The sequence below is a fragment of the Canis aureus genome, chromosome 17 (genome assembly GCF_053574225.1).
Source record: "Canis aureus isolate CA01 chromosome 17, VMU_Caureus_v.1.0, whole genome shotgun sequence".
Classification (NCBI taxonomy): domain Eukaryota; kingdom Metazoa; phylum Chordata; class Mammalia; order Carnivora; family Canidae; genus Canis; species Canis aureus.
In genome coordinates, this window is record NC_135627.1 from 59,964,831 (window position 1) to 59,991,322 (window position 26,492).

Consider the following 26,492-nt stretch of genomic DNA (forward strand, 5'->3'; position numbering starts at 1 on the left):
GAACTGGTTCCTGAATGACCACCTGGAGCAGAGCTCTTACTGTTGACTGAGTTGAACCACCTTTGATGTGTAAAGCAACTAGAATTTTGAGATTTGAGGTTATTATAGCAATTAGCATACTCTGACTAATGAATGGTTCTTATGTAATTTTACCTTTGCTGACATATCCCATCTCTAGAAATTTTGACCTATAGATCAAATATCTAGACCAACTCTATTGTGAGGGGATGGACCACAGAGGAGTTAGAATAGAAGTTTAAGGGGATCCCTGGGTGGCACAGCGGTTTGGTGCCTGCCTTTGGCCCAGGGCGCGATCCTGGAGACCCGGGATCGAGTCCTACGTCGGGCTCCCGGTGCATGGAGCCTGCTTCTCCCTCTGCCTGTGTCTCTGCCTCTCTCTCTCTCTCTCTCTCTCACTGTGTGCCTATCATAAAAAAAAAAAAAAAGCTTCAAATGTGTATTTCCTTTAAAAAAAAAAAAGAATAGAAGTTTAATTAAGAAATAAAATCTGGGGATGCCAGGGTGGCTCAGTCAGTTAAGCGTCTGGCTCTTGATTTTGGCTCATGTTATGATTTCAGAGTCATAAGATCGAGCCCCACATTGGGCTCCATTCTCAGCACAGTCTGCTTGTCTCTCCCCCTCTGCTCCTCCTCCCACTCATGCTCTCTCACTCTCTCTAATAAAAAATAAAAGGAAATAAAAGGAATAATATTTAATTAGTAGGAGATAATATATGAATAGTACATGGAACCTAAGTGTTTCAATACTTAAATTCTTCCCCAAATTCTAATATTTAAATATCCTTCATTCTCACTCATGGTGGTTGAGTACTGGCATATGTTCATGGTTCAAATTCCCTACTGGCTTTTGCTATATCTGCTTCCTGTTTCTTAGGGCTTCAGTTGTGGGCATCAACTTTAGGCTTTCCAAGACCCACAAGAAATTGAATCATCTCTGGCTGTCTTAGATGTATAATTGTTTCTCTGAGTTGTTTTGAAACCCTCCATTGACTTCTCAAAAACCTATTTGATGGGACAGGTTGATACCATCTGTTTTTCAACTATCGTTTTTTCCCCCTCCTTCTTGCTCATTGGAAGGTTTGCTTTCCACTCAGTTTACCGACTTCCCAATCTGTGGTGTGTCTTCTCTCAGAGTGTACCTTCTCTCAACTCTGACAATTCATGGTTTGCTGACAGACCTTTGGTTCCTGGCCAATTACAGCTGGGTTATGACTCCAAAAATCTCTTGGCACAAGAGGATTCTCTTGGTTTTCTAGGGCTTCTGAGAGAGAGAGAGAAAGAGAGAGAGAAAGAGAAAAGGAACACTTGCTATCCTGGCTTGAGGACCATATATGACAGCCTGAACATGTAGTACTACTCTTATGTTTCATTTCTTCCTTTTCTAGTTCTAGATTGAAAAAAAATCCCGGAGGCAGTACAATTTTTGCAGTTTGAATTAAAGAAATTTTGGGAGAAATAGCTGTTTATAAAACTGAACAGTGCTTACCTTATGCTATTGTCATGGAGAAGGGGCTTGGTTCTAGACACCTGGTTCTGAGCACCTATTGTTTTGCAAATGGTGATCACTTATAGCATTCCAGAAGCTATCTGTGAAGAAACATGAGATCTGATCATCGGGTCCCATGTTTTCCTTTACGCATGAGGAAAATGGGCCCTAGCATCAGGTGGACAACTCCCCAGAGTATGGTCTTCAGATGGGTGTCTGTCTGGGAGTCACTTATTACTGGTTGGTGGCAATACAGGCACAGAATGTGAGAGTAAGCATTTAGAAACATTAAAAAAATATATTTTATTTATTTATTTGACAGAGCGAGAGAGAGAGTGAGCACACAAGTAGGGGGAACAGGAGAGGAAGAAGCAGCTCCCCACTCAGCTCACTCTCTCCTCTCCCAAATAAAGAAATTATTTACTTTTACTCATTAAAAAAAAACAGGCTTATGTATATTTTTTAAAAAATTCATTTATATTTAATCTATTTTTTATTATTATTTTTTAATAATAAATTTATTTTTTATTGGTGTTCAATTTGCCAACATACAGAATAACACCCAGTGCTCATCCTGTCAAGTGCCCCCCTCAGTGCCCGCCACCCAGTCACCCCCACCCCCACCCACCTCCCTTCCACCACCTCTAGTTTGTTTCCCAGAGTTAGGAGTCTTCCATGTTCTGTCTCCCTTTCTGATATTTCCCACTTATTTTTTCTCCTTTCCCCTTTATTCCCTTTCACTATTATTTATATTCCCCAAATGAATTTATTTTTAAAGATTTTATTTATTATTTACTTGAGAGAGAGAGAAAGAGCATGAGGGCAGGGAAGAGGCAGAGGGAGAGGGAGAAGAAGCAGGCTCCCTGTTGAGCAGGGAGCCCCATGCAGGACTTGATCCCAAGACCCTGAGATCAGGACCTGAACTAAAAGCAGACACTTAACCCACTGAGCCACCCAGGCACCCCTAATTTATTTTTTTATAAGAAGCTTTATTTTTTAGAACAAGTTTAGATTTATAGAAACATTGAGAAGATAATGCAGAGAATTCTCATAGCCTCTGCCAACAAGTTTCCCCTATTATTAATATATCACATTAGTATGGTACATTTGTTATAATTATTGAACCCATAATGTTACATTATTATGAACTAAATTCATATTTTACTGATATTTCCTTAGTTTTTAACTTGACATCCTTTTTCTATTCCAGGTTCTCATCCAAATACCACATTATCTTTAGTTGTTGTGTCTTTTTAGGCTCCTCCTTATTGTGATAATTTTCTCAGATTTTTGTTGGTTTGATGACTTTGACAGTTCTGAGGAATACTAGTAGGGAGTTTTATGGGATATCTTTCCGTTGGGATTTGTCAGATGTTTTCTCATGATTAAATTGGGCTTATGGGTTTTTGGCAGGAAGACCAGAGAGGAAAAGGGCCATATTCATCACATCATATCGAGGCAACGTATTGCCAACATGACTTATTATTGTTGATGTTGACCTTGATCATCTGGGTAAGGTCATGTTTGTCAGGTTTCTCTGCTGAAATATTATTTTCCCAGGTCCCCCTTTTATAGTGTACTCTTGAAGGAAGTCACTATGTACAGCCTACACTTAAGCAGGGAGTTATAATTTATTTTATTGTACTTTATAAAAATATAGTTTATAATATATATTAAATGCATAAGCGTATATATATTTTTGGATATAAAAATACTGTTGGTATGTGATAGACTGAAAATGACAAAGGTCCTTCGCCACTGATCATTTGAGAAGCATTGCTCTAAAAAAACTTGATTAAGGGCACACTGAAGAAGCTCTGGGACTGAACCCAAAACATGTTGGCTCTAACCCAGCTTTCTTATTCCCCAGAGCTCAATATCCCTCTCATTGTGGAGCAAGTTGATGGCTGGCTGTGTGATACCAAAGATTACCCCATGACCATTTCCATGGACCTTAAGGAGTACGTCAAGTCTTGATGGAAGTTTCTGAAATACCAGTTTCACTGAACCTTGAAATATTAGACTGACTGGGCTACTGTTTTAGGTCACGTTCGGAGAGTGAGACGGATTTGCACACTGGAGTTTATTGGGAGCGAGGGGAATGGGGTTGGGCAGAAGGAGTTGAAGTGCAGTGTAGTCCAAGCAGAGGCCCTCACCAGCCTTATGGGAGTGCGGGGGCTGAGACGGCCATTCAGAATCGCTCCCCACTTAGGGAGATTCGGCTTTGAGGCCCCCATGTCGGCCTGGTATTGGATGCTGTCTGTCTTTGGGAAGAAAGTATAAACTTAGGAGAGGTGGCTTCTTAGCTTAAGGACCTAGCCCAGAAAGGGACTCCGTTGTGCCCTCAAGAGCCAGCATGGTTGGCAGCTGGGGGAATGGGCTGAGGGGGAGATCTGGATGGCACCCCATAGCACTAGCTGCAGATACTATTTCTTTGGAAATTTCTTTTGCTTTTGTGTTGTGTCTAGATTCCAGGAATCAGGAGGTTGTTTGTGCCACTCTCCCTAGCCTTGTTAGCTGTCTCTAGTGCTTGAATGCACTAATTGTACTTTGGGTATGGATGAGGTAATCAGAGAAAGGGATGCTGGGAGCAGAGGCCGTATGAGAAGGTTAGTGCGGGCGTAAGACACAATGCGGAGGATTTGTATTTGTGCAATCTGGCTGCTTCTATGATTCATTTGGGTCTGTGGACCCTCATAATCAGCAGGCTCCAGTGAGCTGAGTGTTGCTTTCTAAAGGAAAATGCAAGCTGGGACTTGGGCAGGGAGGAGTGCACATGCCCCACAGTGAGGGGTGCTCTCACACAAGCACAGGGAAGCCGCGCAGAATGAAGCTGCAGGGAGATTCTTGTGATTTTTTTTTTTCCAGGGGCTAGTGATGCAAATGGCAGAATTACTATGATTGGTCAAGGATTGATTTCTCTTGTCCCTTGTCCCATGTGGGATTTTGAGCTTACTTTTCCCCACCCATTTTGTTTCCGAGTGGGAACAGGGAATTTCAATTTCCAGGCAAGAGGTGGAGTTCCAGAGGAGAGCAAATTTGCCCAAAGTAAATTCTTATACAGAAAAAAACAAAACAAAACAAAACAAAACAAAACAAAACAAAACAAAAAAACATCTTTCCTGTGCTCAGCACCTTGTTTCCCTGACTTTGCCTCATGGCCCTTTCTTTTGTTTATTGCAGTTTGAATTCACTAATGAGTCTTTCCTTTAAGCATCAGCCCAGATTGGAGGATGTTTGGTGTGAATTTGCTCTCCCTGGTCGATGGGAGAAGCTTGTACTTAGCAAAGAAGCTCCAAAGAAGGAAAGCCCTTTTCCCTCATTAGCCTTTTCCACCCGTGGCCTCAGGCCTTGGCACCCACCGTTTGGATTGTATGTAACTATGGGGGCAGAAAAAGGTTAGACGACTTAGAAAGCATTGAAATGGATTTCGTTTTCCTATTGAGATTGTGAAGTTTGAATGAGAACCGCCATTTTTGCGTAATAACCGCAGACATAATAATAGCTGACGCTGAGCTCTTTCTGAGTGCTGAGCACTGTGCTAAGCACCTTGTAGGCATCGTCTCATTTTACGTATAATGATTCCATGCTGTGGATACTATTACAAACTGTTCAACACAGATGATGTGACAAAACTTGGAGAGATGAGGTAAGTTGCCTGTGTGTGGCAAGGGGACTCAGATCAGGTGCTGACACCTTTGCACCACTTCCTATCCTGCTTTATTGGCTGTGGGATTGGGACAGGGGAGTAGTTTGAATAGGAAAACAGGAAATGTGCTCAGACTGGCTTCTTTGGGACAAGACCTTCTGAGGAGCAACCTCCTGTAGGCTCCTTCCTGTAGCCTAGGCCTTCTTCTCTTGGACCTAGAAGGAGAGCCCAAAGGGACAATTAAGATCTAAGGGTTAGAATCCTAAGACTGAATTTGGAACTCTGATCTTTATTTGGGAGTCTGTGGTCTGAAGTTGATAGTTGAGGTCCCAGGTACGGATATAATAGCCTGAGGAGAGAAGGTGCAACCAAGAAGTCAAAGGGCCCAGGCTGGATTCCTGGAAACCAACATGTAAGGGAAGTGTAGAGGAAGATGAGCCAATAGGAAGGTCCAAGAGAAGAGTCAGTTTTGCTGTGATCATCCAGGACAGGATGGTGTGTGGTCACCCAGGACCGGGTGGTCATCCAGAAATGAGAGGAGCCATCAGGGAGGAGTGATACAAAGCTGTCAGGTTAGGTGACATCGCATCCTTAAGAAGGGAGAGAAGAAGGGAAAGATGGAAGGAAATGCAAACGCGTCAGAGAGTAGAGAAAGGGCAAAGTTAGGGAAGGTTATGTCAAGGCCTGTATATTCTTAATGAAGTACAATGTTTTTTAGGTTTTTCTGGCCCAGTTGTTTCTTTCTCAAAGTATCCTGTTCATGACTCCTCTCCCGTGGTGCTCAAGGAGGAATATCTCAACCCAAGGGTAACCTAGCTGTGGGCCATGCCAAAATCATGACAGGGAGAGGCATATCTGAGCCTCTGCTAGGTCACTGGTGGTAGAGATTGTGGTTGCAGCTCTTAGGTTGCCCTATTGGGTGGGTTTTCACCTCCTAATGAGCATCTCTAGACTTTCTTGGAAAACAAACTGGACAGTTTTACCTTTTGTCTCTTTATCTTGGAGAGACCTCAGTTCTATCCAGGTTATCAAGTATTCTCGGCTGCCTCCTGCCAGGGGCATCCAGGGAGAGGGGTCTTGGGGACACTTAGCCCACTCCTGTTTTTTTATTTTTTATTTATTTTTTATTGTTATTATTTATTTATTATTTATTTTTTTATTTTTTTTACCCACTCCTGTTTTTACTGAGAACTTGGGGCTGCAGCCAAATTACTTGAGTGTCAAAGGGGTCAAGGATTGGCAAATTCAGGGTAATCGCTAAGGTCAGACTCCAGTGAGACATTCAAGATCTGTGCTTCGTAGGTGCTCACCTTGCTCTTCAATACTCTGGTGCCGGCGTTTATGTGCACCATAATGCACATTTATGCTGAATTTATGTGACTGTTAGTGGAAAATTCTGTACTTTGAAAAGATATGAAAGCCATGAGTCAATGCAATAGGATTTTAGCAGCCTACATCGTTCATTTTATGGGGAAAGTGACTGAGATTCAGAGAGAACTGAGTTGTCCAGTTATGGCTGGCTGGGATTTGAACCCAGGTCTTCGGGTTCCTAGTCCGGTGCTCTTTATATACTGCATCCTCATTATGTAATAAAGGGTAGCTCATTACAGGAGTGTAAGGGGATGTATTGGTGGCTCTCTCCTTTCCCGTAATTCTCCCTAGATTTTTACCTCTCGCTCTCAGTTCTTTAGGATATAATGGACTTTGTCTCTCTGGGGAAGTGTAACCATAACTCATCCCCATGGCTAAAACCAACTCAGTCCCCTGAATCTTTCCTGTTTACAATATGCTCCTTAGAATTTTAAAATTAGTGAATAAAACTCTTCTTGTCATAGCTAGGGATAAACCCATAAGGTAGCCCTGGAGAAGTTTGACTTAAATTTGAACCAAATCATCAAATATTGGTATAAGACGTTTTCTGGGGAGCAGGCGTTTAGTGAAGGTGGGAGGAGATGACGCTCGTGGCTTCAGTGCTGGGTATTTTGCACAGTCTATTTGAAGTTTGTAACCATACTAGGCATTATCCCACTTTACTGCATGGGAAACCGGGTCACAAAGACGTTAAGTAATTAAACCAGGTCGCCAAGGGTTGGTCATGTCAATTAACTGTCCGTGCCAGATTTCAAATCTTGTTTTGTCTGGCTCCAAAATATGTGTTCTTTCTACTACCCCGTAATTTTCTAACTTGACAGAAAAGTTCCCTGCAAAAGTGGTCTAAAAAGCAGATTTCATCCAATCCAGGGATTTGAATTCAGCAAGACCGAGACAGGGTCAGGAATCTATCTTTTTCAAAAGTGCCCTCAGTGATCCGGGCATATGGCTCGTTGGAAACACCAGAGGGAAAAGACGGGGCAGTGGCCTAGAAGTCTCGCGCCCCTCCTGGGCAGGTTGCAGAGAAGCGGCCACCCTGCCGAGGCTCGCGGCCTCTCCCACTTGTCCGGTATCTTCTGACTCAGAAGAGGTGGCTTTCGGCCAGCGTCGCTAGAGGAACTCGCACGTAGACAAGGCTTCCCTGCGTGAAATCTACGGTTCATCCAGAAGTTTCCAAGGTGGGATTGTAGTCCCGTTACTTCCTCTAAGGGAAGAACCATTTGCCACCACACAGGGAGCTTTCCAGAGATGGGCCCCTCCCGTCCCTATCCTGACACCCGGCACAGACGCCTGGCGCACGGTGGGCGCTCCGGTTCCCGGGCCACCGAGCCCGGCGGGCCTGCTAGTGGTCCGCAGGCCTGAGGGCTTGGGAATCTCCCGTTCGGAGCCTGCGCTGTTTGGGAGCCCGTCCGTCGGCCGTGTAGCTCCGAGGGCCACGGCCAGATGCAGCCAGCTCTCTGAGGCGCCAGCGATGAGTGTCGGGTGGTCCTTTTCCTTCATAATGTTTTATAAGCTGAGCCTTATTTGCTTACGGGAAAGCACTGTGGGGATTACATTTCCAATCTAGTCCGCCCTGTAATCATTTCTTTACTGCGGTGGCTACTACGATTTCAGGGGGCGCCTCCCGGTTCCATCAGCAGCGTTGTTACCTTGCCTCCCAGCCTTCCTCCCAGATCATTAGCGGGAGATGAACAATCCGGAGATTCCAAGAGTCTGAAGCTTAATCAAAGAATCTGGTCTTCTGGCCCGGACAGAGCATCACACGTTCCAGGGCTCCGATTGCCCAGGTCCACGGACCCTGGGAGCCCAGGCGAAGGCCTCTGACGGTTTTCAGTAATGCAGTTCTGCATTCCAGAGAATTCCACTCCTGCTCCCCCGCTCCAGCCATACCCTACATTGGAAGCAAACCACACGTGCACGGGAGGCGTAAGGTAGCTCAGCGACCTGATATTCAGATTGGTGTCCTTTACGTGAGTTTCAGATCTGCCTCGTGGCCCATGTCGTCCAGATAACTGAGAATGGTTCAGGCACAGGTGAGTGAAGGGGGTGGATGCAAGGCACCTGGACGTTGTGGTAGCCTCAATGAGCTGGCCGGGGCATGCTGGCCCCAGAGGAAACTCAACATCTGCTTTTCCTTCCTCCCTCCCTCCTTCCTCGCCACCTCCCACAGTCCACCTTTTCCTCCCGCCACGGATGCTTCTTAAGCTGCACCCTTCCTATATCCCAGCTATCGCAGCAGGCCCCCGACAGTACAAGGCAGCAATGATGTGGCTTTTGCCTGTTAGGAGCGCCAGGCTCACTAGAGCTCGTGATTTGTCCAAGTGGAGCTGTGATTACGTGTATGTCTTCTGGACCATTGTTTCTACATCCCTGACCCTGGGGGCTTTGCAGAGCCTGCTGGCTGCTTTGATGAAGGATCAGGTGAGAAGGTGCTTAAACTCTGCTGTCCTGTAGCAGAGCCTCCTCCCTGCTCTTCGGGTACCCACCTCCCCGCCCCCCCCTGCTCTGTCTTTTCCCACAATCCAAGCATTGCCCCATTTGGATCACAACGGATTCTGGGTTTGTGGGGGGGCGGGTGCCGGGGGGTCAGGAAGCATGGAGCCATCTCCGGGCATGTTGGACAATGACTGCCGTACAACCGAAACAACTCTGATTTGGAGTGGTCTTGGGTTTGAGGATTTGTAACTGTTGCTTCTGTAATGCGGCTGCTGGTAGCTGGTGGTGAAAAGGACAAAGAGAGAAGTAACCTTCACGTTGGAGAAACAGAGTATTTGTAAGGAAAGAAACGTTATAACATTTCTAAGAAATATCCAGATCAGTAAAATATTCACCAGACCGTCTGCAAGTTTGGGCGACACAATGCTCAATTGCTCGCTCAACCACTCACCCATCCGTTGTATCGGGCGCTGGGTGAGGGGCTAGGGATACACATGAGCTGCAGCCCTGCTTGCTCTGTGGTTGAGAAACCCGTGTTTCCAAACACTGGATCTGACTCTCTTGGCATCATGAAGAGAAGGACTTGTGGCTGCATATGTCTGGTGGGTAGAGTGGGGGTCTCTTGGCATTTAATCTATGTTAAAAATACCTTCCAAACTCATTTTACCAGCACCTCGGAGCTGTAAAATATGTTACGAAGTTAAAAGAGAAAAATCAGAGAAGCAACTATTAAAAATGTAGAGTATTTCGGCTGAAAAACTTGGACCTAAAAGAAAAAAAATGTTCTACTCGGGACCACTTTGTCTCGAAGGAGGTTTAAAAAAATCTTAAAAATAACAGGAGCTTTGTCACTTGTGGTATTCAGGGCTGAAGGATGCTTAAGCTCCTAATGTTTAGTGATTTTTAAAATGCAGCTACAAGACATTATTTTGGGGTAGAAAAAAGTCTAGTTGTTCCTCAACTCCAGCCACTGCAAATCAGGGAATGGATTCTGTTCCCATCTTCCAAATGCAAGTGAGTTTCCATTGGGTTGAGACCAAGCATGGACAATTTCAGCCTGAAATGATTACTTTCTGGAAATTTTCGGTGAGTGGAAACAGTCATGTAGAGGTGTGGATCTTGCTACCTGGATCAATAACTTTAGCTAGTTAAGGTGCCTGCCAAGAAAGGCAAGGGAAGATCAAATTTCATAGACCTAACAAACCACTGGAAACTTCTTGCACGCGTGTGTTCAAGGATTGCTTTTTATGATTTATAGAAACCAAAGCACTCATTGGAATATGAATAATAGCTAACATTTACTTGTCATTTATTATGCTGGCTACTAGGCCGACTCTTCTATGTACGTTGACTTATTCAATCCTAATGACAACCCCTGAGCAGGTACTGTTGTTTTTCCTAATTTACAGATGAGAACGTTGAGGTTCAAAGAGGCTAACTTGATGGGGATCCCTGGGGGGGCTCAGCAGTAGAGTGTCTGCCTCCAGCTCAGGGCGGGATCCCGGGTCCTGGGATCGAATCCCACGTCGGGCTCCCGGCATGGAGCCTGCTTCTCCCTCTGCCTGTGTCTCTGCCTCTCTCTGTGTGTCTCTCATGAATAAATAAATAAAATCTTAAAAAAAAAAAAAAAAAAGAAAGGCTAACTTGCAGAGAAGGGTCAGTGTGTCCTTCCCTTAGAAGAGGAGTCAGGCTCCGTATGTGTGGATAAATGCGAGCGTTTCTACTTCCTTGTCATTTAGTTTTCTCTCTCAAGTTTGGGGTGGATATTGGTAACTTCTTAGTCCCTGGGAGAAGAGTAAAAATTTGAATTCAGAAGGGCATTTGGAAACCCACGAGATGAATGTAAGAAGCTCAAAGCAAATCTAAGTCCACCAATGGGATACGAACACCTTGGAAAAATCCATTGCCATCTCAGGGTTCGGTCTGGGGAGGGGGGCAGCGGGTGGGGGGGCTCTGTCTTTCCCTCCAAGCACCCCTCACGTTTCCCTCTCAGGTAGAGGCTGACAACAGGAAACCAACTGACTCGTTTTCCAAGTGAGCCGCGCATTCACCTACTGCAGGAGCTCGGAGCTGTCAGCAGTTTGCTGATGCACAGGCCGCAGGAGATCTCATTTCTCTTCCTAAAACGCTCGGCCTTCTCCAAAGCGCCTTCCCACGGCATGTCCGGCCGTGCCCACAGGTGTGCCTTCTGTGCACATTCCTGGACGTGCCTGGGCCTCCAGCGGTGTGAGAAGCCAGGTAGGTAGTGGCGGCTGGGTGACCACTGGCAGGGCCAGGGCCGTTGGAGGTCACCTCCAGGCCCCATGTCACCAGGGTTGTGGAGGTCACCTCCAGGCCGCATGTCACTGGGGCTATGAAAGTCACCTCTAGGCTGCATCTCACCCAAGCAGGTGGTGGCGCTGGGGGACCTGCTCCGGGCCACAGCCCCCCCCGCGCTGGTGTGAATGGAAGGAGAGTGATTGCAAGTGTCAAAGGCCGGCAGTGTTTGCCAAATCATGGGCTTTTTAAAAACATATCCATGGACTACACGAAGAGTTTGGCCTTATAAAAAGGATCGTGTAAGTACCGTAGTCTTTTATCCAGAATGTTGTTAAGGACTTTTTATTAAAAATTAAGATGCTTTAGAAACCACATAAAATTTTAAAAGGCTCTACCTCTCCACTTGGCCCTTGCCAGGGCACCTCGGGGGGAGACGGTGCGATGCCCCAACAGTCGGGGAGGCCCGCGGAGGGACGCTGTGCACTGCAGTCTGTCCCCAGAGTGGCCGCAGTGGTTCCCCGGCCAGGCGTCCCCCTCCTCCCTGGCTCACCCGGCCCCCTGGGGGCTCTCCGGGGTTGGCGGGGTGCTCCTGTAGACCATGCACCCAAGTCCAGATTGGACCTCACGTCTGTCAAGACCAAGGGGCAGGTCTCTTGGTTCAGGTCGACTCAGCCCGGGGGCGGCGGTTCCTTCCGTGGGCTCCAGCATCCGCCCTGGCTTCCTCCCTGCCGGGCCTGCTGACGGCCGCGGGGCCTGGGCTTGTCCTGGATGCACTTCCTTTTACAGTCAGGAGGTCCTGTGCCATGCTGGGTGCTGTTCTATGGCTCGGAGCTGGGTAGTCCGCCCCCGCCCCCTCGGACGCCCCGTCCTGGCCCTGCCGTGATGCGGGCCTTGGAGCGTTGGAGCGCTCACCATGTTGGGGGCCACTTGCCACCATCCCTGGAGTCCCCCTTCTCTTGGATGCCCTTCCATCTCTTTTGTGTTTCTCTAACTCCTTCAGCAAGACCGCAGGCCCAGGGTGTAAAAGCGCATCTTCCCCTCCTCTCTCTCCCTGTGATGGTTTCAATTTCCCTTACCAACAGCTCTCGAGTTTGAAAGACCTGAAAACTCTGACTTTGTCCTTTGCTGAAATTCTCTTTTTTGTTTTTGCTCGTAGGGAACCAAGGGATGCTTTTAACCATTCTGACACACTCAGGAATTTTCTGGCTTGCTGCTGCTGTGTGTGTGTGTGTGTTTCATTCAGTAAATTAGAGGAATCTCTTCCTTGTAATTGAGGAGCCCTTCTTTGTGCGAGATAGTGTCCTAGGTGCTGGTGATTCGGAGAAGACCCGGGTCCTGGCGGGAAGAGCTTGCAGGCCGGTGGGGAGACCCATAATGACACATCCTCCACCGCGCTGGGGGGATGGTGGGGAGGAGTCGGAGGGGGTTGTGCGGGATGCTCCGTCTCGTCTCGTACCAGAGAGCAGGTCAGCGAATTCAGCAAAAGGTGGGAGGTGAGGGCAAGTGTCACCAACAAGTGCTGGTTGACCTGAGTTCCAGAGCATGATGAGGCATCAGCCACGGCATCCGTGGCGGAGAGAGCAGCACGGGCACCGGCCTGGAAGCGTGAAAGAGGGTTGATGGTGTCCAGTCTGCTTATGAACCTTGTCCAAGATCCGATCGCCTGGCCTTTACGCAGTTTCTTGCCCGCCGTACAAGCAGAATGTGCTTTGAGCGGGTGATCAGGGGAGGTCAAGGCCTGCCCGGCTGGTGTGAGGGACTCAGGGGCTGGGTAGGGAAGGGTTAGTCACTTGAAAGTTTTGTGTGCTGAGACAAGGCTCTTAAAGGAGCTCTGGGGTTTTTACAGGGGAGAAAGTGCTTAAAGGCAGATTATGCAGCCAACGGTGAGCCAGTAAATGGTTTCACTGGGGCCAATACTGGGATATTTTGGCAGCCCTCTTTATTGGGCGTGGGGCTCTCTGGCTATTCAATACCATTGTGAATCTCCTTGCGAATGCCCATGAGGGGTTAGGGTGAAAATATAGAGCTTTTAAGTATTTTAACGTGATTTCAATTGCATTTTAATTTTTAATAAAACTTTTAATAAAGTTCTGCTTTAGGAGCCACAGAGATCAAACGTTTCTACTTAATAGGGAGTCCAGTATTGTCGTACTGGGAGATAGATGGGCTTCACCAGCCCGCGCTACGTCTCTTTCAAGTAAATGCAATAAACGGTTCTATTGGAATGGGTAAAAAGGGAAGATGCGTGCACGCATACATGCATATATCCTTTTTTTTTTTTTTTCTCCGTAGCCAATAATTTCACTCTTTGGAAGTAAACTCTGAGCTCCTGGCGTCTTTGACCAATACCCCGCTCACGTGATAGTTACACCACTCCAAAGACAGTACGGACATCTGAGCCAAATCATTTTCTCTTTCGTTTGCAAGGAATTGAACTGACAGATATACCTGTCTATTTTGGTTCCAAGAAAATGTCTTGTTAGAAATGTGTGATAATATATTATATGACAGTCGCTGAAAATGTTTCAGATGCGGCCGTACATCGGTTGTGGTTTTCAGCCCAGATGTGCACCATGTTTAGAATTTGCTGGGCTTCTTCATGGGCTAGGCTGGCGCTAAGTGAACAGAAAGAGCTGTTTTGCTTTTCAGTGAAACCTCTTCAGTGAACGGATGGCTTTTCTTTTCTTTTCTTTTCTCTCTCTCTCTCTCTTTTTTTTTTTTTTGTGATAGGAAATTATAGGAATCATGCAGATTGGAGCAATTCACTGTCCTCACACCCCCTGGGTGGCTGAATGGCTCCTACCAAGGCCTCCTTGGTCTTGTCTCCTAGGGTCGGGACGGCTGGCAGGTGACCGTCGCTGAACGGAGCAGCCCTTCCCTGCTCACGCAGTAACTAAAGAAACCTGCTTCGTATCTGACGGGAGTTACTATCTTAGGCCCCTGCCTGGTGACTCGGTGTAAGGCACGAGCTAATCAGAACTCACTTCATTAAAAAGGCTGAGGGGGACGTCTTTGTATTGCACATCCCAGCGAGGCTCCAGGCAGCCTGGGCTAAAGGGGTCGGGGCCGGGACGTCTGTGTCTCCACGCGTGTTCAATAAAAGGTCTTTCTAGGCAGAGAAATGGTCTGTGTGCCCTGACCGGTCGGCTGTCTCATGCTGTCTCGTCTTACGTTTCGATTCTGGTGGCGCGTTGGTTATGAGTGGGGGAGATCTGCCTCCTTTCCTTGCCAACCAAGCTTGTGCTTCCGAGTCTTTGTTAATCCGTGCGCCTTGACGGTGGCCCACGATCATGTCCTGCAGCCTGCGCTGGGCGTCTGTGCACCCAGGGACGGAGCTGCCCTTGGGATAGCAGGGGGGTAGTAGGTGACGGGCAGGACGGGGAGGACAGGCAGGATGGGGAGGATGGAGAGGACGGGGAGGACAGGGAGGATGGAGAGGACGGGGAGAATGGGGAGGACAGGTGGGACAGGGAGGATGGAGAGGATGGGGAAGACGGAGAGGACGGGCAGGATGGGGAGGACGGGGAGGATGGGCAGGATAGGGAGGATGGGCAGGATGGGCCCAATGGGTAAGACGGGGAGGACGAGGAGGATGGGGAGGATGGGTGGGACGGGCGGGATGGGGAGGAAAGGCAGGACAGGGAGGACGGGCGGGACGGGGAGGACGGGCGGGATGGGGAGGACGGGCAGGATGGAGAGGACGGGCGGGATGGAGCCGATGGGCGGGATGGGGCAGACGGGCGGGACGAGCAGGACAGGGAGGACGGGCGGGACAGGGAGGACAGGCGGGATGGGGAGGATGGGGAGGACGGGGAGGGTCTCAGTTGCAGAACTGAGGTGTTTAGAGCCCTGTGAGGAGCTCCCCACCCCCTCCGTGTGTGTGTGTGTGTGTGTGTGTGTGTGTGTGTGTTGTGCACGTGGACACACACACACCTGGGAAGGTTTTAGAATGTGGAGGAAAAGTGTGCCATTTAATTAAAAGGTGGATTTGGGGGATGCGTGATGTTGAATCTCCCCTTGCGTCCCCTCATGCGTCTTTTCCTACCAGGAAATAAAGTAAGTCAACCTCTTCGCTGAACTGAAAGCGTCGGAGATTTGTCGGCAAAATCAACAAATTCCCTCTGGGTCTTGGTGAGAGGAGGAAACGGCAGAGGGGCGAGGGGCCAAGTCAAGGACGATGTGGGTGCAGCCAGCGTCTGGCAGTGTCTCTGCTTCCCTGGAGATGCCTTGGCGCTAGGAGGCAGGCGCCGCAGATCTGGAGGGAAAGCCCATGAAGCCGGGAGCAGGAGGGAGCGTGCAGGCCCTCTGGGGGTGGGGGTGGGGGGGCGGCTGGCATTGGCAGGGGCTTTACTTACCATCACTCCCAGAGAGCCCTTCTGCATGTCATCCTTGTGCACGAGCCACGCTGACCTTGTCCATATTGTTCTGATTTTATGTGTATGTGCTGATGAACTGAGCATAGTAAGACTTTTGAAATGTTTGCAACAAATATATATTTTTCAAATGTTTTATTTATTTATTCATGAGACACACAGAGAGAGGCAGAGACACAGGCAGAGGGAGAAGCAGGCTCCCTGTGGGGAGCCTGATGTGGGACTCGATCCCGGGACCCCGGGGTCATGCCCTGGGCCCAAGGCAGACGCTCAACCCCTGAGCCTCAGGCGTCCCTGCAACAAATATTTTTAGTACGAGGCATGTCGCACAAATGTGAAGACATAAAGTACAATCTCCCTCTTTCTGTTTAAGGGGAGACAATGTGCAATTTTTTAAACAATTTTTAAAGTGATTGGTGACTTGTGATTTTATAATCGGGCAAAAGAAAAATCTGAGATTCGACAAGTGACTTAAGATTCCCTTCTTTGGTAAATCATGGAAGCTTCTCTGTGGATACGAATCCCATTTCAAACATGGAATCTGAGTTTAAGAGAACGGTGCACACCAAAGTCACACCTGCACACCTGCATTTTTCTGGTTTGAAAGGAAGTAAGGGAATTTTGTGGTGGGTTTGCAAGTTTGATATGAAGATTTCAGTGTGCACAGAATCATTTATGTGGCAGACGATCCATCGGATACCGGGGGATCCAAAGAGGAAGTCCCAGAAACGTATGAACTGTTGAAGGCAGCAGAGAAAGAGATAATACAAAGTGATCGGTCCTACAATATACAAAGAGTGGTTACAGAACAATGATTCACAGGCTGGATAGATGAGTCCCTAGGGAGTGGGTTTTGCAGTATAGACAGGAGTCCAGAAGGGAACAGAGAAGTGACATAAAGGAGGAGGGGGAGGGGCGTTGTAAGCCGAGCAATGTGTAAGTAAAAACTTAAGCACGTTGAAGCACACCATCCGCTTAGGGACCTAATAGCCCAGCAAGGGGGCTGTGATGTATAGTAAGGAAAGAATAATAAGATACGGGGTTATGAGAACAGATCAGAGACAGATGGCCACCGCCTTCAATACCTTGCTAAGAGGTTTGAACTTCATTCCTCAGGCTTGTGCTTCTCAGGTTTTTTTTTTTTTTGTTCTGCTCTGTTTTGTTCTCAATATCAGTCCGGCCACAAGCTCTGGAAGGGAAGGGTTCTACAGTCAGAAGTTTGGGAGACGCGGTAACTAGGCATTGTTCCTCTTAGATACGCATACGTGGTCCCTATCCTGATGCATTTCAGCACTGGGGCAGCTTCGAGAATGCCCGAGAAGGCAGCACAGCCCAAGAGCCTACCTTGGTTATACTCGTTGCTTCCTAGATGTATGCTACTGTAGACCTCCTTCCCGCGGAATACCTTCTCGGGGTTCCTGAAACTACTATTCTCTTACCCTAGATTGGGAAATGCCCCTAGGGGAGCCACTGAGTGTTTCAGGAGGAGGGGGATTTGATCTGGAAAGCACTGGAGGAAGGGAGCGGGAGCCCGAGGGGAGGCCGGAAGAAAGGTGGTAGGCCTGGCACTGGGACATCACAGAAGACTGAACCTAATGCTGGCAAGTTCTCTGTTGCAGACCTTACTTTGTGCTGTAGCTTCCATTTCGTCCACTCACCTGTGAATTTCCCGCCACCGTTATTTTGCATCCCATGCCCAGCCCACGGTAGTTTGTGATTATGACTGTGTTGAATGAATCAAGGGAAGATTGAGCCTACAATTGCCTTTGGTTAAGAAATCCTTATTTTTTTTTTTAAGATTTTATTTACTTATTCATGAGAGACACATAGAGAGAGAGAGAGAGAGAGAGAGAGAGGCAGAGACACAGGCAGAGGGAGAAGCAGGCTCCATGCAGGGAGCCCGACGCGGGACTCGATCCCGGGACCCCTGGGTCATGACCTGGGCCGAAGGCAGATGCTCAATCGCTGAGGCACCCAGGTGCCCCTGTTTGGTTAAGAAATCTATTTGAAGATCTGGGCCTCTTGGGGAAGCTTGGAGAAGACAGCATTCTTTGGGAGCTACGAAATAAGCAGCAAATGCCTAAATCAGGTGTAGATACAACTCTCACTTTTGACGCTGACTCTGAATCAGCAGTATGACTCATTTTTTTAAAAGAATCATAAAATGTGGTATTTTATGTGTCTCTATTGTCTGTAAATCACCAATAAATTATTTTGTCCACCTCGAAATGTCTTTCTTACTCTCACAAGATAAAAAAAAATATATAAAATAAATATATATAAATATATATAGGAAAGTATTATTTAATATAGTCATAGAGATGGAGGAGCACACGAGGCACGCTAGATTGTGGTCCTTCTGGTGTGGAGTGACAGTTCTCTTTACTTTGCTGAGGGAAAGGAAGAGTTCTCTCCATGCCCGTCATAGCTCTCATGGAAAAGGGCAAATCTCCATTTACAATGTACAATTTGCTCCCAGATTTCTCAGCGTGAGACCTGCCATCAAGGGGAGTCTTAAGGAAAGGTGGCAAAATGGCTCAGGTACGCAAGGTCCATGGTCATACCTGGAGGGGAACGGTCACAGAGGCTTCGGCTCCGTGGAGGGCTGGAGGCGCCCCCCTTCCGCTCCGCCAACAGCACCCCGAGGGAATGCACAGTGAGATCAAGGCCTTGGGCTCCGAGAGCCTAACGGGGTCCCCTGCGGTGTCGTGGGGCAATACCTGAAACATCAATTGAGGATTTTTTTTTTTTTAAGTATTTTCTTGGGTCACTTGGTTCTGGCTCCCATTCGGTCAATTAGGCCATCTGGGTTCCTTGCCTTGGGGAAGGTGCAACAAGCCCAGGAAACTAAGTCATATTCTGGCTTTTAGGGTTCCGAAGTCCTGACTCCCACGGGAGGGAAAAGGACCCTGGGGAAGTGATAGTAGGTGAGCCTAGAACACGCCGAAGCTGAGGACCGGCTGCCCGGCTTGGGGGGCTGCACTCTGTGGAGAAGGGAGCACCGGGGGGGTGTAGGTCCACGTTTAGGAGTTTCTGTGTGGATGATCCCTGAGGACGGCTGGTGCCCAGGCCTCACCACGGCCGAGCCGTGGGCGGGGGTATGACCGTCGGGACCCAGCTGGAGCTGTGCAAGTTGGGTGCACACAGCAGCTGCACCCCGCTCTCTGAGTATTCCTCCGAGGAGAAATGACTGTGTGAAGAGGGGGGCCTCGGACACCATCGGGTTCCCATGGGCTGGCTGATGGGAAACATCATGCTCGGAGCTAAGGCAGTGGGCTTCCGACCGGCCCCCGTTTCCCACAGCCCAGCAAGGTGGGGGGCAGGAAATGACCTCCTGGGTACCAGCAAGGAGCACAGGGGAAGCAAAGCCAAGGCACACGTGGGAAGGCGGGCCAGGCCGCGGCGAGGCTGTTGTATGAGGACCGGGCCTGGGTGGGCCTCTCCGTGGATGCCACCGGCGACGGGGAACTCAGTGCCCACCGTCCTCCTCCCCGCTTCCCTGACACTACTCAGCTCCCCCGGCCCCTACACATCTGCCCTCCGCCCCCCCATCCCCAGCATGTTCTCTCAAAATAGAAATTGCACTGTGTTCTAGAAAATTCCAGTTGCATTTGTTACAGGCACGAGCCTGGGGATTGAGAGGCAGGCCTGCTACTGGCATAGGATGGAAAATCCCATTTGATGATGTTGGGTCAAGAATGGGCACTTCTCTTTCCTGCAGAGATCAGGGTGCCTTCTGGCGCAAGCCCCCACGAAGAGGGGTTTGTTGGAAAGGTCACACGGGGACCTCTCAGGAATCAAGAGCAGAGGAGCGTGACGGGGTCCGAGGGGATTCTCGGAAAGGAGAAAACGGGAGGTTTTCACCATCTTTAAGGGCCTCCATGAGCTCTTTCGGGCCGTCCTGTATGCCTTCCCCTCCTCCTTCATTCCTGGCTTCCCCTGCCCGGCGGTCTGCGGTGCGACGCCCCAGGTCTCTGCTCTCCCGTCGCCCCACTGCGTCCCCTGGGCTGTGGGCCCCACGCAAGCATCCGAGCAGCTCTTTGAGCCACGTGTCTGCGACCGGCTGCGGGCGGGGTTGCATCCGGGGCAGCAGGGGCAGGGCTGCCACCCTGAACGAGTCCAGCAGGTGCTCGGCCAGTATCGCGGCGGGAATGGCTCCAGGCATTTGGACGGTGCACGTTCCGCACGGCCGGACACCGCCGTCCTGGCGAGATGCCTGCTACCCGCCCGTCTCACGGGGGAGCTTAACCGTGGTTGGACTCGAGTGAGAGCCGCCCTCCCGTGCCCCGTGGCCGTAGGGTGCTCAGAGTAGGATGAGGGGGGCTGAGCTCAGCACCTGCGTCAGCCTGGATGGTTGTCTGGTTAGTGCAGTGGTTCACAGGACAGGCTTGGACGCTCAACAGAACCGTGTGCAAACCCCAGCTCTGCTTAGAAAACGTGACGGTGCTCAGGTCACTCGATTTCCCCGCATCTCGGTGTCTTCATCGGTAGGGTGGGGATGATGATTCCCTTCTTACAGGGATGCTTATGAGGATTACGGGGTTTAATGCATTTAAGGAATTTGGGCCAGTATCTGGGCGCCCATGAGGGCCAGATGGCAGCGGGCTCGTTACAGTGATGATAAACCATATGAACTAACGACCCTTTATAAGAAAACCCTTTATTTATCTGCATCCAAGGTGATTGCTGTGTATTTGGGAAAGGTCTGTATCGTTAAAATTGAGATCAGGATCGCGATGTTACACCAAAGTCAATACGAGTGATGATTAGGAACGATTATGAGGACATTGATGACGATGAAGAAATGAACTTGGATAAACTCTGGCCTCGGGCCTGTGTGGCACTGGTACGCATGGATGAATTCTATCGGATTGGGACTTTACTTAAAAATCTTTGTCTTATTGGCTTTTCCCTTCGCATCTTGACCCTGGGGTGACATCCAGCAAGATGTGATCTCTTCTTTCAAGCTACATGTTTCGTAAACAAGCTGTATGTTTATATCCGACTGTACCCAAGCTGCTGATTATGGGCATCTCTTTCTATAGCTCACTATTAATCACTCACGTCTTTAGGGTCATATAGAAAACAATTTATGTTACAAAATAAAATCTTCCCTTAAAAACCTTTGCCCTGGGAGTGAGGAGGGAGGAAATTGCAAACTGTTATTGTTTTCCCTTAGATGGATCTAAATATTAACATTCCCTTAGCTTTAAAGATTATTTTTATGCCGCTCCTTTGTAAACCATCGAAGTACACTAACCCTTCTGTTGTCTGCGGCTCTGTCGACAGCAGACCCAGACAACTGGGCTATGAGACAGAGCGAGCGAGAGAGGGAGGGAGGGACAGAGAAGCAATTCAACAGGTTATCGGGCATTGCACGCACGAAATCATAAGGTCTGAAGAGCTTGGAGCATTCTTAAAAGCAGGGCCTGGAGTCGCTGGGTCCTGAGGCTTCCCTGCAGCCCATGGAGCCTTCCCACGGGGAGGGGGGTGTCCACAGCTGCAGCTCTGCTGACCCCCTGGACCCCAGCAGGGCCATGGGCCGGGATCCCTGGGGGGGGGGTGCAGGGGGAGGACAGGACGACGGGGCAGCAGGAGGCGGCCTGGGACCGTGACTCCAGGCAGCGCCTGGCCTCACGCAGCAGCCCGGGGAGGCCACACCATTACCCCCTCCTTACAGAAGAGGAAGCAGGGACTGAGGGGTGCAGAGACGAAGGAACCGAGATGCGACAGCCCGCAGCGAGGATGGCCCCTGGCCCCCGGGCAGGGGACGCAGCCTGCAGGCCGCACCCACAGAGGCCAAGGTCCCAGGCCAGCGGCCCGAAGCCACAGCTGCAATCCTGCTTCCGGGTGCGGGGCTCACAGGGTGCCCTGCACGATCTGGGGGACGCAACAGTGGCAGAAGGGGCGTCATTGAAGTGGGAGCTGCAGCCTCAGGTCCCCCCGCAAAGCAGGTGCTCTTCCCGGTGGGGCCCTGACGGCCGGCGTCGGGCGAGGCAGTGCGGAAGGGGAGCCAGGCCACAATTTAAGGCAACACCAGAAATTCAATAATTCATTAGTGTTCAATACTATTTAATATTTCACTCTTACTATTAAATGCTATTTAATTGAGTTAAATAGTATTCAACAAATACTCTTGTAGATGGCAGCGCTAAACATCATGTAAGTGTTAAACATGTACTTAAATGAAATAACCAACTTAGTCGATATTAAATATCTTTAAAAATCCATGATTTGGACGAAAATATCAAGGACAGGATCAGTCGGGTCCTTGAAGTCGGGGTCTTCTGCGCCAGACCCCGGGGCAGAAGTCAGGCCGCTGGCCCTCTGCTCACGGCCACCACGGGGTCTTCACCGTCCGGGTCGGGGACCCTCGCGCCACGAAGGAGAGGCCTGGGCCTTGAAAAGTGAGGATGGCGTCCTTGGATCCAGTGAGGATGCTACAAGAGTGAAGCCTCTTCCCTTCCTCTCCTTTTCTCTCCAGAGCTTAACTAAGGAGGTTGTTGAAAAGAGAGAGCCAACGCCTTTCCAACTTTAGAGCTGCGTATTGGGCCAGCCTTGGTTTCTCTTTTCTTATTTACTACTCGGGGTGTCAACTTAAGAAAACACTGGCCGTCCCGCTGGCACGTCAGCTGGGACACATGTGTCTTGCTGGTCACTTCCAAAAGCACTGCAGGCTTGTCCAGTCCCTGTGGCCTCAGCCTTTGAGGTCTCAACCCAGCAGTCATGCTGTTGAATATGAATATGACTGCTTCCCACCCCAGAAGACATTTTATTTATTATTTTAAAAATATTTTCTTTGGGCTCCTCTAATCCTAGGGGACATTCGCTTGATGAATAGCAAATAAGTTCCCTTAACCAGACTGTTGTTATAAATATCCGTGGCATTAATTCAAACCATTTGCATCGGAAACTTCTTCTTCTTCTTCTTTTTTTTTTTTTTTTCTTTTCTGGAGGAAAAGGGGTGGCTGACTTAACCTCAACATTTGGGACATGATTTTCCCTAAAATAACCACAACATCCATCATTTTTTTTTTCCTGCTGGTGTGTCAATTTTTTAATGAGAGGCCGGGTCCCTTCAGTACCTTCGGTCTCCGTGGTAACAATTCCGTGTGTTTATCCTGGCTCACAGAAACAAAATGCTGAGGGAAAGGTCAGTGACTCACTTGTGATTGGGGGTTCCTCTAATTAGAGGATGAATATTTAGAAGTTGATCACTAACGCAGAGATGCCATGTGCCCGAAAGTAAGGTCTGTGGCAAGCATTTTAAACGACAAGCTGTAAAACTTTAGACAGATGTTTGCGAATTCTGGCGGTTTCTTCACAGGTGCAGGTGTTTTCAAGACTATTATTGTTTCATCCATGTATAACCAACCTTGACTTCCTGCCATTCCCTCCTGGTACCAGGATCTGAGTAATGCATTAAGTAATGGATTAAAGTATCTAGAATGACTAATGCAGTTATACGAGTCTACTTGGACTTACAGTGTGTGCATCTGAGATGAGCTCAATCAATACAATAAGTCCTTTGGGGGTGGCCGCGGGGTGGCCAGAAGAGGCAGAAACATTGTTTGTGTCCCCGTTTTCCCATGTCCTCTGTCACTCTACGCTGTGTTTGGGCTCCATGGGAGGCAGAAAGGGGCCTGCGGCGCTCTAGACCGTTGCCTTGGGTTGCCGCCGCTGGACTTGGTCAGTATCATGCTCCTCCTTCCTCATCTGTCAAATGGGAACTGCATCACGGTGTGCTCCGGGGGCTTAAATGCAATAATGATGTCTGCAGTGTGCAAAGCAAGTACACACTCTCGGGAAAACACCAAGTAAGTGCTGACTGTGATAATTACTCTTTTTTTTTTTTAACTTTCACTTTTAGATCAGCATTTTGGCCTCTGGATGGAGTTCCTCTGCTCTCAAGGGAATTGTGCTAAACTAAGATAAGACTGAGCAGCAAAGGAAATTTCTACTCTAGAAGGCAAGAAGTCAGTTCAAGCAGATGTGGATCTGTCAGTCTGTGGGGAATGTCACCCCTCCATCCCCATCCCAGGGCTCCGTGAAACTCAACTATTTTGTGCCTGGGGAGCCATGGGACATTTTGTCTTGAGCCCAGGCTTATCTGGACAGACTTTCAGGACTAAGGGCAAAGCTTAGGTGGAGAACCTGCTCCTCGTGCCCTCATGATTGAATCTCAACCAGTCTCTAAAATATGAAGGTGTGAGGACTATAAATACGCCAAGCTCATAGAACCAGAGAATACAACAGGGGTTGCCAAGGGCTGGGGGTCAGAGTCATGGGAAGATACTGGTCAAAGGGTATAATCTTTCAGTTACAAGATGAGTAAGTTCTGGGGATCTAATGCACACCAGGCTGACTAGAGTTAAAAATATGGTATGTGCACGTGCACTTTGCTGAGAGAGTAGATCTTAAGTGTTCTCACCACGCACGCCCATACACAAGGTCACTAGGTGGAGTGATGGATGTATCTGTTACCTTGATTGTGGTGATCACGGGCTGCCCCAAAATGATGATTTAATATGTACACATTATAAAGTGATCACCACAATCAAGGTAACAGATCTTTACAATGTGTACATGTTAAATCATCATTTTGGGGCAGCCCGGGTGGCTCAGCGGTTTAGCACCACCTTTGGCCCGGGGCGTGATCCTGGAGCCCCGGTATCGAGTCCCACATCAGGCCCTGCACGGGGCCTGCTTCTCCCTCTGCCTGACAGGTCTATGACTCTCTCTCTCTCTTTCTCTGTCTCTCTCTGTATGTCTCTCATGAATAAATAAATAAAATCTTAAAAAAAATAAATCATCATATTGTACACCCTAAATATAGATAGTTTTTACTTGCAATTATAACTCAGCAAACCTGGAAAAACAAAGCACTAAGAGATCCAGTCTCGGCTGGAAGAACTGGAAGTCGGCTGCGTCCCTGCGACCCCTTGTTGAGGTCCTAACTCCGTACGACTCCGTGAGACTCCCTGAGGCCGACGTACACACAAGCTGGGTGGGCTTGCAGAGAAGCTGCAGAGAAAAGCTGATATTTTTTAGGTACAGTTTTAGACATTTGCATGAGGCGATTTTCTAGCTGCTCTTGGAAATCCATCCGTTTGATGGTTCTTGGTAAACTGGAGATCCTAGAAGCCAGGCCTTCATTAGGGAGCTTTAGCATTCACTTACTTCTGTGGCATGTCGGGCAGGTGGCTGGGTGAGCTGCGGACACAAACGGCGTCGGCCTCCTCCCTTGGGGCTCACATTCCAAGTTGAGGAGATAGAAACAAGTGAGAAAAGAAGGAAAATAATTTCAAATGCTAAGAGGGAAACACATGTGCCAGGGGGCATGTATGTGAGAGCCCAGCCCTCCATGAGCAGCGTGTGCCTTCTGCAGCTAATGAGAATGGAGGTAATATTCCACTTGCTTCCTCTACGGTGAAGAAAGAGTCCTTGTCCTTAAATGTCGATGCCAGCTATGCCTTTCCTCTCGGGCCGTGCAATTGGAACGAGCAAAGTGATACTGCTATTGCTGCTTTTATTTTACTTGTGAATAATAATGTTGCTAGGGCCCTGGGTCTCAGTTAAATGCTATAATTACTATTTTTTATCTTCATTGTCAGAAAATACAGCTTTGCAAACTGATTTGTTCACAAACTGCTTTTTTTTTTCTTCACAAAGCATCTCGTAGGTCTGGGGTTTGCCAGAGCCCATTTTGGGAAACCGTGTTTTAGAAAATGCAGTTTGGGTGGTCCCCCTGCGATATGCATTTCTAAAGAGCAGTGGGTCTTTGAAGAGAACCGGTGCAGATAAGGCATCTACATTGGTTGGCTACCTACGTTTTTGAGTGTCTAGTTAAGGTCACTGTTTTTTAGCTTATGCCCTAGATCTCAGGCACTTGCCTATGATTTCTTGAGATTCGTAACCCATCTCCTTCCCTACCTGCCTATATTATTGCAGAAAAACCTAAAAATAGCTCCCTAAATAAAGCAAAGCAAAACAAAACAGTGGAAAACAACAGGTATTTGATGGCAAGCATGTAAGTGGATCCTGTCTTAAAGATCAAAGCAAAATAGACATAAATCAGGCTTGTTTCTAAAGCTTACAGAGGCATACAATGACACAGAAATTCTTTGGGGGGAAATATTATACATGACAAAAAATGCGGGGCTACTCTTTTCCATTTTTAGATCATTTAGTTCTTAAAAGATTCTCTGAAAATTTAAAATGATCATGCACTTTTTCTCTTGCTTGAAATATTTAAGAATATTATAGATTTAAAAGGAATTCCCATGCATATCCATTAACTTCTTTTCTTTTTTTTTAATAATAAATTTATTTTTTATTGGTGTTCAATTTGCCAACATTAACTTCTTTTCCATCAGTAGAGAACACAGCAGCCTGAGACCATTTATTGATCTGGGGGCCACTGCAGTGTCCGACTTCTCCTGACCGCCTCCAGCTATATGGAACCTGGGTGCTAATCATTTAGGACCAAGTTTGAATCATAGAACCCCAGTAGTAGGTCGGAAGAAAAATTGTAATGCTCTAGAAACTGGTTTAGGTGAAAGTTCTTTTTTTTTTTTTTTTTTGTCCTTTAAAAGTATTGAGAATTATCCAGAAGATAATAGTGTTGGTATATATGGTCCAGCATGACCAAATGGTTCCATTAGGGGAAACCCCTACTTGCTCTTATCTCCTCTATGGTCAGGACAACACAGCACCTCATAGCTAATTGATTAAAAGTCAAGGACGCCCGGCTCTGGGTAGAGTTCAGAAGGTAGCAGAGCTTCAGAATAGCCAATTTTGCATCATGAACTTCAAATATGTTCTAGAAGAAGGTGCTTATAACTCAGGACACCATGCAGTAAGTCCAAAAGAGAATACTGTGGCTGGGGACCCCTTCT

General features: G+C 48.2%; 1 long non-coding RNA gene across 4 annotated transcripts in view; it reads left to right on the forward strand.

Annotated features, from left to right (window-relative positions):
• Positions 1–26,096, forward strand: part of LOC144288112 (uncharacterized) — a 167,760-nt gene extending 141,664 nt beyond the window's left edge. The window contains exons 1-5 of one of the 4 annotated variants that reach the window (XR_013356109.1): positions 4,918–7,704; positions 8,188–8,947; positions 10,956–11,200; positions 14,052–14,110; positions 15,270–15,544. This is a non-coding gene — a long non-coding RNA (uncharacterized LOC144288112). Of the gene's footprint in view, positions 1–4,917; positions 8,948–10,955; positions 11,201–14,051; positions 14,111–15,269; positions 17,759–23,464 lie in introns of those variants that run through there. The other 3 variants (XR_013356107.1, XR_013356110.1, XR_013356108.1) reach the window with 3 other exon arrangements.
• Positions 26,097–26,492: the final 396 nt, after the last annotated feature.